Source organism: Amblyomma americanum, chromosome 4, assembly GCF_052857255.1.
Source record: "Amblyomma americanum isolate KBUSLIRL-KWMA chromosome 4, ASM5285725v1, whole genome shotgun sequence".
In the NCBI taxonomy this organism is placed as follows: domain Eukaryota; kingdom Metazoa; phylum Arthropoda; class Arachnida; order Ixodida; family Ixodidae; genus Amblyomma; species Amblyomma americanum.
Window position 1 is genome coordinate 153522312 of NC_135500.1, and position 13501 is coordinate 153535812.

Sequence of the window (13501 nt, forward strand, 5' to 3'; positions counted from 1 at the left end):
GGAATACAGTGACTCATTACCTGCACGCTGAAGCACTTTTGCTTCTATGCGCACGCACCGACTAACACACGCGCGATTATATGGTCTGCATTAACCTCGAATTACTAATTTAATGATGAAGCCATCGCGTCTTCAAGGTGTGCCTTTTCGCAAGTTTGTTTCATGCATGCAGTGATAGCTCAGCTTACCTGCTAGCTCAGCGCACATTAAATCACACACGCCATCGAGAAGTGCCCCAACCCAGAATAAGAGCGCCGAGACTACCGCTCATTGTTACTCAAGACTGCTCGGAAATGCCGCATTTTTTGGTTTGCACTCCGCATTGGCTGCAGTGTCAGCACCCCCCTACGTAGAACCGCGCTGTACATTTAACGGTATATTGGGCATGCTGAAAATAAAAATGCTACGTAATCCCTATTATAGATAGTCTGCAAGTCCAAAAATTAAGTTTATAGACATGTGCAGCCCGCGGGTTGAATACCGAAATAAAATGCAGAAACATCTGCTTGGCGATAATCTGTGGCCTTAAGATTAACTTGAAACCTGGCGTTAAATTAAATTTCTCATTTATGAAGCATTTAGCGAATCGCTTATGCTATACGGCATACCTGGGGCATAGATGACCATAAATAAATTTTTCAGCATGTAAAAATCAATTAGTAAGTAAATAAACAATGAATAATTTCATTTATACCTATAAATACCACAGCCCTACGGGGTAAACTGCTGAGAAGATAAAAAGTAAACAGGCTAGCTGCGGCACTCAAGAATATCTCTAGCTATAGCGAGTGTTCAGAGCAGGAAAAAAGAAATTAAATTTAACTTACCAGCGTGACCAGAACAGTTGAATGAATTCCTTGCTGGAAGCTGTTTCAAAAAACTCAAGAACACAGCGAATATCGTAAAATGGGGTGCATTGATCAAATTGTAGTTGGTAGCCTCACCTAGGTGCTTGCTTATTTAAGTCGAAATACTATAGGCGAATAAAACAGGTGCACACTCGAGTGTACGTTTCACAGTTTATGCAACAGCATCAGAAACTAGCTATCTTCTATATGTGTAATGCTCCAATCACATTTAATTGTATGAATTCATGAAATTCTAAATTCTTCATCCACATCAAATGTCTGATTGTGAAGAAAGTATCAAAAGCAGAGTAAAAGAATTGCCTTCTCCTGGGGGATCTAAATGGACTTTGAATGAATTCGCGTCTCAGAGGGACTGGTTATAAAAAGGAATAAGCGATTAATGTTTTTCAATTAAATTAGGCTAAAATCTTCTCATGAAGGGTTTTCGTGTGCTAAAGTATGCTAAAGTATCTGCTCGTGCAAATGATGCTGATTGTCAAATAATTTTCAAAAAGCGAACCATGGAGAACAGAGCACCGTTATTTAGACGGCATTGCGAGCGTAAAATCTAGAAGGTCTTGGTTCCTGATGAGTTCTTGTTTACTTCAATAAGAACTTGAAAACTTTTCTTTTTTTCAGCTATTGTCTATTTTTCTAAAACAAATGGAGACTCTTTGCTTTGTTGCCTCAAAGAAAATGTAAGCTCCCAAAAACACTCGCTGAACATTTTACTCACCCTTATGATATCTTGATAAGCTTAAACTATTCACTTTCCAACCAGGCTTCAAATCAGCTGCACTTCAATACTGGCAAAACAGGAAAGCACCACTGTGTGGAGATTTAATAGCATTGTAGAGAATCATGGTTAATCTAAATAATTTCAAAGCCGCGAGTTATGGTGTACCTCACCTTCTAATGTGCAGAACTGGCATATATAATCAATAATAAACAGCCAGCAATGTGCAAACTGGCCATCTAAAACGAAACTTCGTAGCTTTTTTAAACGTTCATATATTAGTCCTGAACAAAATTTTCACGCGGAAGAAAAAAAATGAAACGAAGAAATAAAATCAACCCTAGATGGGAGGCGAAAATGGATCAGCCGCACCAATGTTCACTTTTCTGCACCAATGTACTCTGTTTTGACCGATCACTGTAAAGCATTTATTTTTAGGATGTACGTTCAGTTGAAGATCGTTCTTTTTTTCTTTGCAGCTCAGTATAACTAAATAATAAATACGGTTTCTGACGTCTCATAGTTTCTGCGTTATTTGAGAGGCTTATTTTCCTGCTATTTTATTCAGCCTGTATTTTGCACTAAGCCCTGTACTGCCTCGACGTGGCATCCAGCTTGGCGCCTCGAGGGAAGGCAGCGGAACAAGACGCATTCAGCGTAGACGGCATGAACTAGGAAAAAGCTAAGAACGGCTCGACAGAACATCGCTTCCTGTTGTACGGCACTGCTGACAAAAAGGTCAGCGCTTGATCCCTCCCAAACCGTATACCCCCAATCCTTTGTGTTGAGCTGCTCTTTCCTTGCAGCGTTTGGCTTACCTCACGCATCACCGCCAGGGCTGCTCTGTTTACGTCATCTTTTTGCCTGGGGCATAATTTTAATGGTTTCCTGTTCTGTGGCTTCGGTTCACTTGTGCCTCTCTGGTTACGAACTTATCATAAAACTGTTGCATGTTTTCCTTGAATATACTATTTTTGCACTAGTATTCTTTTTTTTGTCACTCTATTTTGGTCTTCCTTTTTTGGCGTCATTTTTGAGTTTTCCATTGAATTTCCATATTTGCCTGCCCTGTGAGCTTTTGCTATTCCTTATTGAACCACCACCCTAAATATTTCCCTTCCGGGTCCTTCGGGTACCTAGATGAAAAAGAATTTTGTTGCTTCTATTTTTTTATTCCGCTTTCAGTTTAATTTAGTTGGGGTAGTCAAGAAAACACCGATATTTATTACCCAAGCTTCCACTGAATTCTATTTTTTAGCCTAGCATTTATTAGCTAGCGATACAACGACATTTCCTATTCTGGCCTTTAAGATTCTTTATCGTTTTGCAACCACGTCGCGACGCCTCGCTGAAGATATTCGATAGTTTAGGTGCAACTTGAGTGTGGTATTTTATCGAAGGAAAATTACTTATCTCCACAGAGAGTTACAATATAGCGTTCCAAAAACAACCAACACACTCTGCATTACATTGAGGCGGAAAGCTCTTTTAAATTGGTTGCCAAGCTTTCTCATTAGACAAAATATTATAAATCACTCTTTACAGTGTATAATACAGTAACGCACCTTGCTTCCGTCAGCAAAATGATCAAGATAATGCCTCGGCGAATAAAATTATGTGAAATAAGAGGCGTAAATGCTGTGGCCTCATCTAGTTAGAGAAATGCTAAGTAGAAACCACTCAAGCGAGTATATTTTTCTTTCATGACATGCATTGCTCAAAATACTTACGCACGTTTAATATTATTTGCCGCGGTAAATTACTGAAAACCATGAAATACCATGACAAACACAAAACCTATTCCTGTTGCGTTCTCAGCAGTTGCAGACAGATGCAGCGCAGCGAGAGGCCTCATTTGGTCTGAGTGAGACAGTATCGAAAGTGTATATCAGAAAGTGGGCTCAATAGCATCTCACAATTTGTCGTCGAAGCAAAGTAGTCATAGCGAAAGGCAACAACGCAAATAGTTACCTGTAAACGCGCCGACCGGGACCTGCTTATTCGGCCGAAGCGGGCGGCTGTCGCTTGGAATGACGCCGCCATGTTTTCACTGTGAGAGCGCAAATGCCGCAAGGCAGAGAAGAACATTCATTTTTCTGCGCAGTATCAAGCGCTAAGCAACTCTGTGGCTTGTCGGATCAGTGCCAGCTCATCGTTCTGTTGAGCGGAGCCCAGCCAGGCACGCCAAAAGCAAGGTTACAAGTGAGGAAAACGGGGCGATTGAACAACGACGGGACAGAATAAGATACAATGCTCACAATTCTCATAAAAGGATCGGCTTTTGGGGCGCAATGGGCTGAACGGACGCGGTACATATAGAGAGGAGCAAGCATGACGAGGGTGTCTGTATGAATTTACGAAGGATGTATGACCCGGATGCAGTGAGGTCAGGGTGGGGGGCTGGGTTGTGGGTGATGTACAACTTAAACTGCTTGTAATTGTTGCGGATGATGTGTTTGTAGGCTGTTACCTTAGCGCTCATAAGTGGGCTGCCAAAGACGATTAGCGCTTTCCGGTTCTGAATATCATGGGGTAATTTATTAGCCAGTTCATTTCGTACAATCCCTGAATTGCTCGGAATCCAACTAAGAATTGCGGTGGCTGGATGAATTGGTAACAGTGCACCTTCGAGTTCCTCCCTCAGGTCGGGGGGTAGGGTGTTTTTCTAAGTTGAGCGGAAAGCGTCCTGGCAATTGGTGTACACCATATATTTGGAGGTTTGAGGTAGTGGTGGGATCATCTAGCTCGCGTGTGCTATTTGGATTAGCTCGAGGGTGACGGTAGGTAGGATTGAGGTAGCGGCCGCAGGTGTAGGACTGAGGAGTGAATGAGTCTGGGTGTATAGGAGGAGGAGGAAAAGAACTTTGATGGAGTAGGAGATGTCTGCCTGGTTTTCGGCCTAGCTTAGAAAACCAGCATTAAATGAGGCTCTATGAAGATTACGATGGGTCAGGGCATAGATTTTGCGGCGGAACCGAGGTCCTGTGTGTAGGACGCGTCTGTGTACGCCACAGAACGTGTGGAGATGGGAAAACAGTGGTAGTGAGCCTTTGCTTGACGCCATCCCTCGTGAAGGCCAGGGGACATGCTACGGTGAAAGGGGCCGATACGGAAGGTGGAAGGAAGTGGAGGCGCCGGGACGTCGAGTGGAAGGTCGTTGTATGGGACGCGAAATTGTGCTAGGATCCAGCGCCCTCGAAGGACGCAGGAAAAGGGAGCAAGTTGGCGATCCCAGTGGAGGTTGACAAATTGATAGGAGATGGAGGAAGAGACCAGTGTGGTTGATGTGTGGAGAGGGAGCTGCAGGGTCGCCATGTACAGGGTGCTGCAGTGTAGATGTGAACTTGATGCGCAGTTGTGTCAACGTATATACGAAATAAAGCAACATGCGCCAATTGACTAGCTTCTTTCTGTGCGGGCCGGCGTGACATCTTACGATCCGTCGGACCAATTGTGTAGCGGGGTGACAGGTATTCAAGACCTGGAGGATGGCGGAGGGGTTGTTGTTTTTTGATTGAAGTTGCATACTCAATACCTCGGAAGATATTACTCGGGGCATGGGCTTGTTTTTCGTGGAAAGCGAAATAGTGTAGTGTATCGAATGCTGGTTGGGGGTATAAGAATGGAGAAGTAACTCAGATTTCTCAGAAAAAGAAAGGTGACCAGCTTGAGAAATGAACAAGTAGATGGTGTCTAAGCCTTAATTCAGAGTCTCCATCACCACTCCAGGCGACCCATGGGTGCACCAGAGTGTGAAGTCAGGCATACAAGATGTGCTGCAGGCGGGGAATGTCCTGTAATTTGTGAGCCAGCGGGTCTATTCATAGATTCAATATGGTTGGAGGCAACACTGCGCTCCAAGTTGTGCCACGAGTGAGTGGAATAGGATGGTGAGGTTACCATGCAAGCGGAAACGAGCTGTCTGGCCCGGCAGAAATTCAAGGAAATAGGTGTAGGTGTTGTGGCTGCATGTGCTTTGTGGGATGTAGTTCAGTGCATCATCTCGGCGCATCTTATCAAAATGGCTTCCACACATGAACCGTAACCACCGCATGGACATGCGCAGATGGGGCTGATAAAACAGTGCTGGAGTTAAAAAAGAGTTCTTAGGTGGAAGCCAATATCAGTATGCGACAAACAGATAATGACGTCTAGATACTCGTGAAATTGATCCAGGACTATCTTTTTCGTCTCCTCTCCGACACAAGAACTCAAAGATATTGAACGAACGTTGCGGAGTTAAGAGGTTAGCCGTGATTGGGAATCATAAACATGGTGGAGGTCTTCCACTCCATTAGAAGTGTGCCCTATGGCCGATATTTCTTGATGATATTTCTTGTTTAGCGGGTTCAGGAAGGTTACTTTAGATTGAATAAGTGACCATATCTTCTCCTGCGGGCGAGGATTTGGAATTGGCTCTAGAGCAAGGTTTAGCTCGAAAACGGTAAAGAGACGATGTTAGTCACGACGCGGTGGGCCGACGTATGCCGGGTACTGGTTGGTAACAGGCGGTTGAGTATAGACGTTAGCAAAGTTTTTGCTAGTGGATGAGAGCCCAGGTTGGCTTCTGGCGAAGAGTATCATTAATCTGATCGCATGCTTGGTTATAATTGAGGCGTCGAGAGCTGCACAGTGTTGGGTGATATTTTTGTCTGGGGAGTCTCCAAGGGTTTTGAGGTGGAGGTTTCGGGTTTGCTGACTAAGGCGCCTCGTGAGCCCTTTGCTGTGTTTTCAAAAATGAATGAGGTGGGGGCCAGTTGAGGAGGGCGGGGATGATGTGCGCCTCGTTTTATTTGCGGCGTCTCGTGCCGTACGGAGAGATGAAAGCCAGTCACGGTAGGGAAAGTTTGAAGTTGTGTGTGAAGCGAGAATTTGGTGAAATGTGTCCGTGTTGGTGTGGAGGACCGTGCATTTATGGGGGCGATTGTTTAAAGGAAAAGAATTAAGGAGATGGAATGATCACTTACGGGACCGGCAACTTCGAAAAATTGCGTATGTACGCTAATTCGATTTCACCGTTAGGTTTCTGCGCATGCACACCCTGGACCCGCTATACCACTAAGCACGCAGTCACACAAAGCCCGCTGTACTAAACCCCTCTATTGTCACATAATGGCGACGGCAGTTCGGTAGACAGAGCTTCCAAAAGAAACTGTTTATAGGGATGACCTGCGCCCACAAAGTACTGAATGATTCGGCGGCCGCGATAGAAACAAGCGCGCTCGGCGGTCGTCGAAAAGTATACCCGCCGCTTTAGGCTATGCTCAATTCAAAGCTGACAACAAACTTTCGAGATACGGCGTGCAGTTAATCATAGGCGTCTCGAACTACGTAGAATCGGTTCCGCCTGGGTCCGATCAGTCGAGATATATCTGGTCGCGTCGTGAATCACAAAGAAAACGATAAATACCCATGCCGCTTGACTTGAGCATGAACAAATAAGCATTTTAAGGCTTTGCCGTATTCTTCTCCGAATATAACGTTGTGCATGCGCTGAGAACTGTCAGAGAAAGATGCATTGAGTGCACGGATGGCACGGCGCGATATCCCATCAAGCAGTAGAGGGTGCTAACGACAACGCTACTTCCTGCTAACGCATACGCAGTTCTCCTTGTCTAGGACGCTCCAGCGTGCTTGTAGAAATGCGCCTTATCATACGGCGCATTTGCCCAAATGCCCTCCAGTGTCTCCTGCATTTCAGATTCACAAATAATTATGTGCTTAATTAACATATTAACCACACATCAGTTACACAAACAGCAACACCGCGCTAAAGGCTTTCGCCTCACCGCACATTAGGTTAACAAAGTTCCCTCCTGAATTTTTTCCCGGTGTTTCACGCTTTTATCTATCACTAATCGTCGTTAATGCAAGAGCACAGGAATCGAAGCACTCACAAAGAAGAGCCCACGAAACACCGAAGTGTACACATCGCTTGTGAGCGGACCTGAAATTGTTGCTTCGAGGTGTTGTGTCGCTGAAACATCATTGATTACTTTCTCATGGCGGTGCTCCTAGTTTTTTCTCCTGGCCATATCTTCGATGTTTTCTTTTTGGCCTCTTCACATGGCATTAGATTTCATACCACTGTTCGTTATATGTAAGCGCGCTTATCGACTTCATCTTTCCTTGTGGATGTAACATGTCTTTTATATTGCCGCAAAAAGCGACACGATTGTATGCATTTATCTCGTACCCGATTGCGTAGCCTCTAAGGTTTACTTCATGCAGTGAAGCCTATCATAAAGTATGTCACGGTTGGTCCCCATTTGTCTGTGTCCTTCTTCTTATGGAACTTCTCCTCAAACACTTGTTCCGAATATGTGACATGAATACTCAAAGTGTGTTTTCGGGAGCTTCTAGGTGTAGTGAGTGCGTGTTTGTGGGCATTTTGGACAGCACATCCCTCACTACAAACTGTGACGACGATATTGTTTTTCGTGCTCTGATGACATTAGAAACGACAAATGATAAGGAGCGCACAATTCTAGCTAACATTTCATACGCAGAGAAAATTTAGAATCATAGCACATTCACAGTGAAATAGTAGTGTTTGGGGAGACGTACGCAACCGTTTAACGACTCCTACATGGTTGTTTAAAACAAGGTTTCTACGAAACGTGGGGCTCCGAATCTATTCAGAACGTGCTGCTAGAAGGGAATAAAGAAAAAAAGAAAGAAGAAACGCTGTTGAAATAAGAAAGACGAGTTCCACCATTTTTTATTCCGCAAGAGCTTTCATAAGAGTGGGCGAATAAAAAACAACGAGAAATAATTTACCTCAACCCGAACAGTGAGAACGAAAGAATAAAAAACAAAAACAAAGCGGTTCTGCGCACTGGCGTTCTTTTGCACTGTAACAAACAGTATAAGCTCGCCTTTTCAGGCACCACGGTGAGAGTGAGAGGTGAGCAGAGTGTGTATTTGATGAAGTGTCGAAATTAAGCTAACAGACTAGTCGGTGTTACAAATTTTGTCGAAAAATGTAGAAGCAAACCACTGCACAGCATAAGAGCGAGCAGCCGCTTTTGACATTAGCAATTCAGTGCGCACCGTGGGAGAAAAGAGGTCTAAGCTTCCCACTTACGTTGGTTTCTTAAGATAAAAAGTACGAAAGGCATGCATTCTGCAGCACTTGAAGTAGCAGCGTTTAACTTCAGGCAAATCTGCCCTATGTTCATTACTTTACACGATGCTTGTTTTTGTGATGCCGTTTAAATACTGGAGGGCCAACATTTTGATGTCACCTGCGAGCATGAAAGAAGGATCCATGCGAAAGAAATAAAACATAACATTAGCGGCACAAAGACGTCGTGGTTCAAGAAGGCGGGGTCTCTGACACGACGTCTTTACCAGATGTTTCTTGTCATCGATGTTAGCTTCTGCTCTTGAGAAGCGAATAAAAGAAAGCTTGGGCGCATCAACCATTTATTCATTTAGCTTGCTTTTCAAGCATGATGAAAAAGAAGTCCCGCAATGCAACGTGCTTTTCGACATTGTGCTATCAGTTGGTTTGGTTGATTGTTAACTTAACATTTTTTAAGGCAACGTCCGGTCTTACTACGGTTCAGTCCTTAAGCAAGGGCGGTTTTGTTATGACGTCGCAGGGAAGAAGAAAAAAGTTTCAGAACAGACACCTAAGTTCCGCCTTAAGATTATGACACAATAGCGCAATTGGCCCATTCACCAGCCTGAGATCCTTGTCTTCGCAGACACGGACACTGATGTTTCCTTCACCGTCATATAACGTGTATTCTTCCCGCGCAAGTACTCTTTCTCTTTCGACTAGGTTCTGGCTACACGCCCATATATGCGGAATTAGTAACTCTCTGCTTTGCATTCATAGATTGCGCGTAGCTCTCATACCCCAACTCGCGCAGTGGTGCAGCTCTTAAGCGATACTCTACTGTCATGGCAGGCGGCTGTTTCCAACAGAGCCACCGATAGGGTTTGTGAGACTAAGGTCGTTCTTGCCGAGCTCCGTTGGGTTTCATGCGCAGCGCCACGGTGGGCAGGTGGGCATTACACTTAATTTTTTGAGGCAATTTTATTGCCACCCGCAACGTGAGAAGGTAGCTCACAACTGGAATTCACTTTGCCACCTGACACGGTGGCCAGGTTGTGATAACGTCGCAAGCTCAGGTGACCTCTTTTCTACCAGTCACTAAATTATCTGCCGCTTGCCTCTCTTGAAAGTTTGCTCACAATCCGGTGGACAGGTAGCCACCTGACACAGTGGTCAGGTTCTGATGACCTCATAGCGTCACGGAACCTTAATGGCTGTCTCAAACATGGGCGATCATATACGAAGCCGGCACGGTGCGAAAAAAAAATCTCGCCTACGTACGCCGTAGATGATACGACAAGTTTAGAGAAAAAGTGCGGCGGACACTTATGACTATTTATATGCTTTGAATACAAAAGCATTGCTTTTGTTTTATTTCCTTTTTAGTTTTATTCCTTTTAATTTTTCCTTTTCCTATCTAACGACACACCTGCTCATTAGCAGAGAGTCGTAAAGCAACGCATGTACGAGGTTGCCCTGCAGTGTGTTCGCCAGGAACCTGGTTTTTTTGCCCATGGGTTGCATGCTCGCCTTGCAGTCTGAAAGCCGGGGTTCAACTTCCTGCATTTTAGGAAGAAGCTTTATTTTTCTTTCAACCACAATTTATTCATCTGAGATTTTTTGAGACTACTGCTGCTGGTGAACACCGACGGCGGGATTCTTTGCTGGTGAGGCATATAACGCTTTCGCATAAAAATTTCACTCATGACTGATGGTGAGTGCGCAACCTTGATAGTATAGTGCGATTCCTTCATCGCATTGGTCGCTCGCAGCGGAGCTGGGTCGGAGTGGATCTAGTGCAGTGTTCTGGAACCTATCCCTTCGGCCGAGCAGTAGCGACGCGCACCCAGTGGGAGGGCAAGAGTGCTTGTAGTGTTGATGCTGCGTGTGTGTGACGATCGGCACCGCTGGCGCTTATCGCGCTATTCGTGCCGCCCCGTTCAGCCGCATATAGCTTTCGCTCTAAGCAGCGCGCTCAGTGGCCGTCGTTGTTTTTGTTGCTTGACGCGTCACCGAGCTTGCCCACTCCTCTTCGGGATAAAGAACGCGTTAGGGCGCCGCTTTTGCACTTTCGAGTGCGGCTACATAAGGCTGTCATCGGCGACAGAGGCTAGCCTTTCTGCGTCCTGACTTCGGTAACTTCATTCTACGGCCAAGGCGGCAGCACTGCTGAGTGTTTGGAAGCGCAGAACTAAGAGGATAAAGAGCAAGAACGCGGCGATTTAAAAACGCGGCTCGAAAGGCTGCCGATTAGAACACGATGCGCAGAGGTGACGACAATGGCCCAGTGGCGAAAGGCATCGTTCAACGGTGCTGCCTTGTTCGGAGATGCCTCAGTTATAATTCCGCTTGTAGCTTAAGTTGTTTCTCCTGGATTCCATTCGGAGGCAAGATTTCGCAATGGTTCGAAAATGTTCCGCCTCATGTTCACTGTGGTTTCCGGACAAAGTTCACCTGAAATGTCCGAGATTCGGAGCTAAAAGGATTTCAGCCTTAAAAACGCGGAAGATAACTGCTGGTGCCAGAATGTTTTTCAGTCAAACAGTGGGATGTATTGTTATGCATGCATTGATCAGATTTCAGGGAACTAGGTGTTTTTATTCGCTTTCTACGAAAGTCAAAATACTGCTCGTTGTGAGTATCCGTCCCTGTGTAGTAAACATATTTTTAAAATTCTCCCCAAATACCCTTCCATTACTGCAGGATACCGCAGATATGGGCACCCAAAGCGTTATTAAGACTCGCGCAGAGAAGCACAGCCGTAATATAGCGGAGAACTGATGTAATTTGCGTCCACGATGATTAGCAGTTCGACTTTAGACGAAAAGGGAACCGTGAATATTGACCGAAGTTGTTTATTTACTGCCCTAATGCATATATAATTTAGCTTCAGTGCTCCTATAACAGCTTTTTGATCGCAGTATGGCTTCGAATCCAGCTCTACTAACCTCATAGAGAAGACAGTCGTTGCGTTTACCCTGGAAGAGATGCTGTAGCGATATTAGTGAAAAAAAAACTTTCCAAGGAAACACAGAAAACAACATGGGTCAACCTGGCGAGCAGTGTCATGCTTTGCACTAATGTAATACGTTGTCGTCAGTGTCAGAGCGATATAATACTTTGTGCAGTCCGTAATGTGTAATTGCTATTAAGAAATTATGTCCATATATAAACGAGCATGAACACTATTTTTGATGGTCGAAGCTACAAAATTGGGTGCCAGATGTCCGGTTTGCTCTCTGGGCTAGTGTTCAAGCAGATTGGCTTTACTTCGGGCCCAAACAATCGCTCTGAATGCTGTCGGACCAATACATCACAGAATTTCTGCTCCATTAGTCAAACCGTACACACGAAATCAAACACGTCTACTGGACCCTGTACATGTCGTTTACGTTTTGGTGCGAAAATAAGTCTAGGTTCGATTATCTTCAGCACATCCTGACCATGAATACGAACCCACTACGGCAGACATCCGGTTTAGTTAGCTCTATTCACCTTTTCTATTTGACTGTGATATTCTTTGATGCTCTTGTATAATAAAATTTGATCTCGATTTCATAGATTGGAAGGTCCTTGAACATTTTCGTCCGTTGAACTTCCTGCGCAGCAGAATTAACCAGACACGAAAGTATACTTCAAGGCTACTCTTTTCAAGATTAATTACTTGGCCGTTTTGAAATTCTTCACCTATGTAGCCTTTGATAGCAAAATCGGCACCCGAGTATTCTAGGCAGCTGTGAACGCCCGCTTCACACGCATGAGCCGTCCTAGGTAGAGGGGAAAGAAAGTGGGCGGAAAAAGAATTGTTTCCAATTGCAACCGCTGGTCTTCTTAAGACCAACACTTCATATGTGCAATCCTTTTTCTCTGACCTAGCTAACCAAAATATTCGCGCGCACATAAAATATGAACGTATCAGGCTTGAAAAACATGTAGTATATTATTCTTCAAAATTATACGTAAAATTATTCGTCGGAACATTTTAAAGGCATTATGAAAATATGTTCACCAATCTAACATGGTATATATCAACCCAAGAGACATGAATTAGGTTAAACATTTTGTGTTGAGTCACAAATACTTATCTTCTTTAATAATCCATCAATCAATCATTTTATTTCCTTAGAAAAGGAGGAGTACGGGACTAAAAGCTCGGACAGCTTTACAAGGCAAGTTGGCATGACAGCAAGATGACGGCCAACAAAAGAAATAAAAAAGCATCACAAAGCAACGGGTAATGCAGAGTGAAACCAGACGGCAAGCAATCAGACAAAAAAGCTAATACAAATAATCAGCACACATAGGCAACAGTGGTGCATAAAATAGAATAAAAAGGCATGGCCTAGTCTTGCAAATAAATAAGTTGACAAAAACTTTTAATGCGAGAGTTTCGGTTTGTCGAGGGATCAAAATTTTGTCGCTCTAATAAGTTTAACAGCGAAGGTAATGTATAAGACAAAGATTGTTCATCATAGGAGGTTCTAGGGGTGGGTACGAACCACATTTCTTTACGTCGGGTCTGACGAATATTTGTACTCTCTCAGAGTTTTGCCAGATGAATTGTATCATCAATGCCAAATTTTACGAAACTTTTGTAGCACAACATAAACCTATAATTATAAAAACAAAGCACAGGAAGAATTTTATATTTAGAAAAAAGTGGTTCTGTGGAGTACGTATAATGGACATCAGATTTGTAACGCACAGCTCTTTTTTGTAGCAAATGTAGTTTTTGAAAGTTTGTCACACCAGTTGTGCCCCATAACATGATGCAGTACTGCATGACAGATACCACCAGAGCATTGGACAACATTATTTTTACCTTGGTCGGGAGAATGCGACGCAGACGAG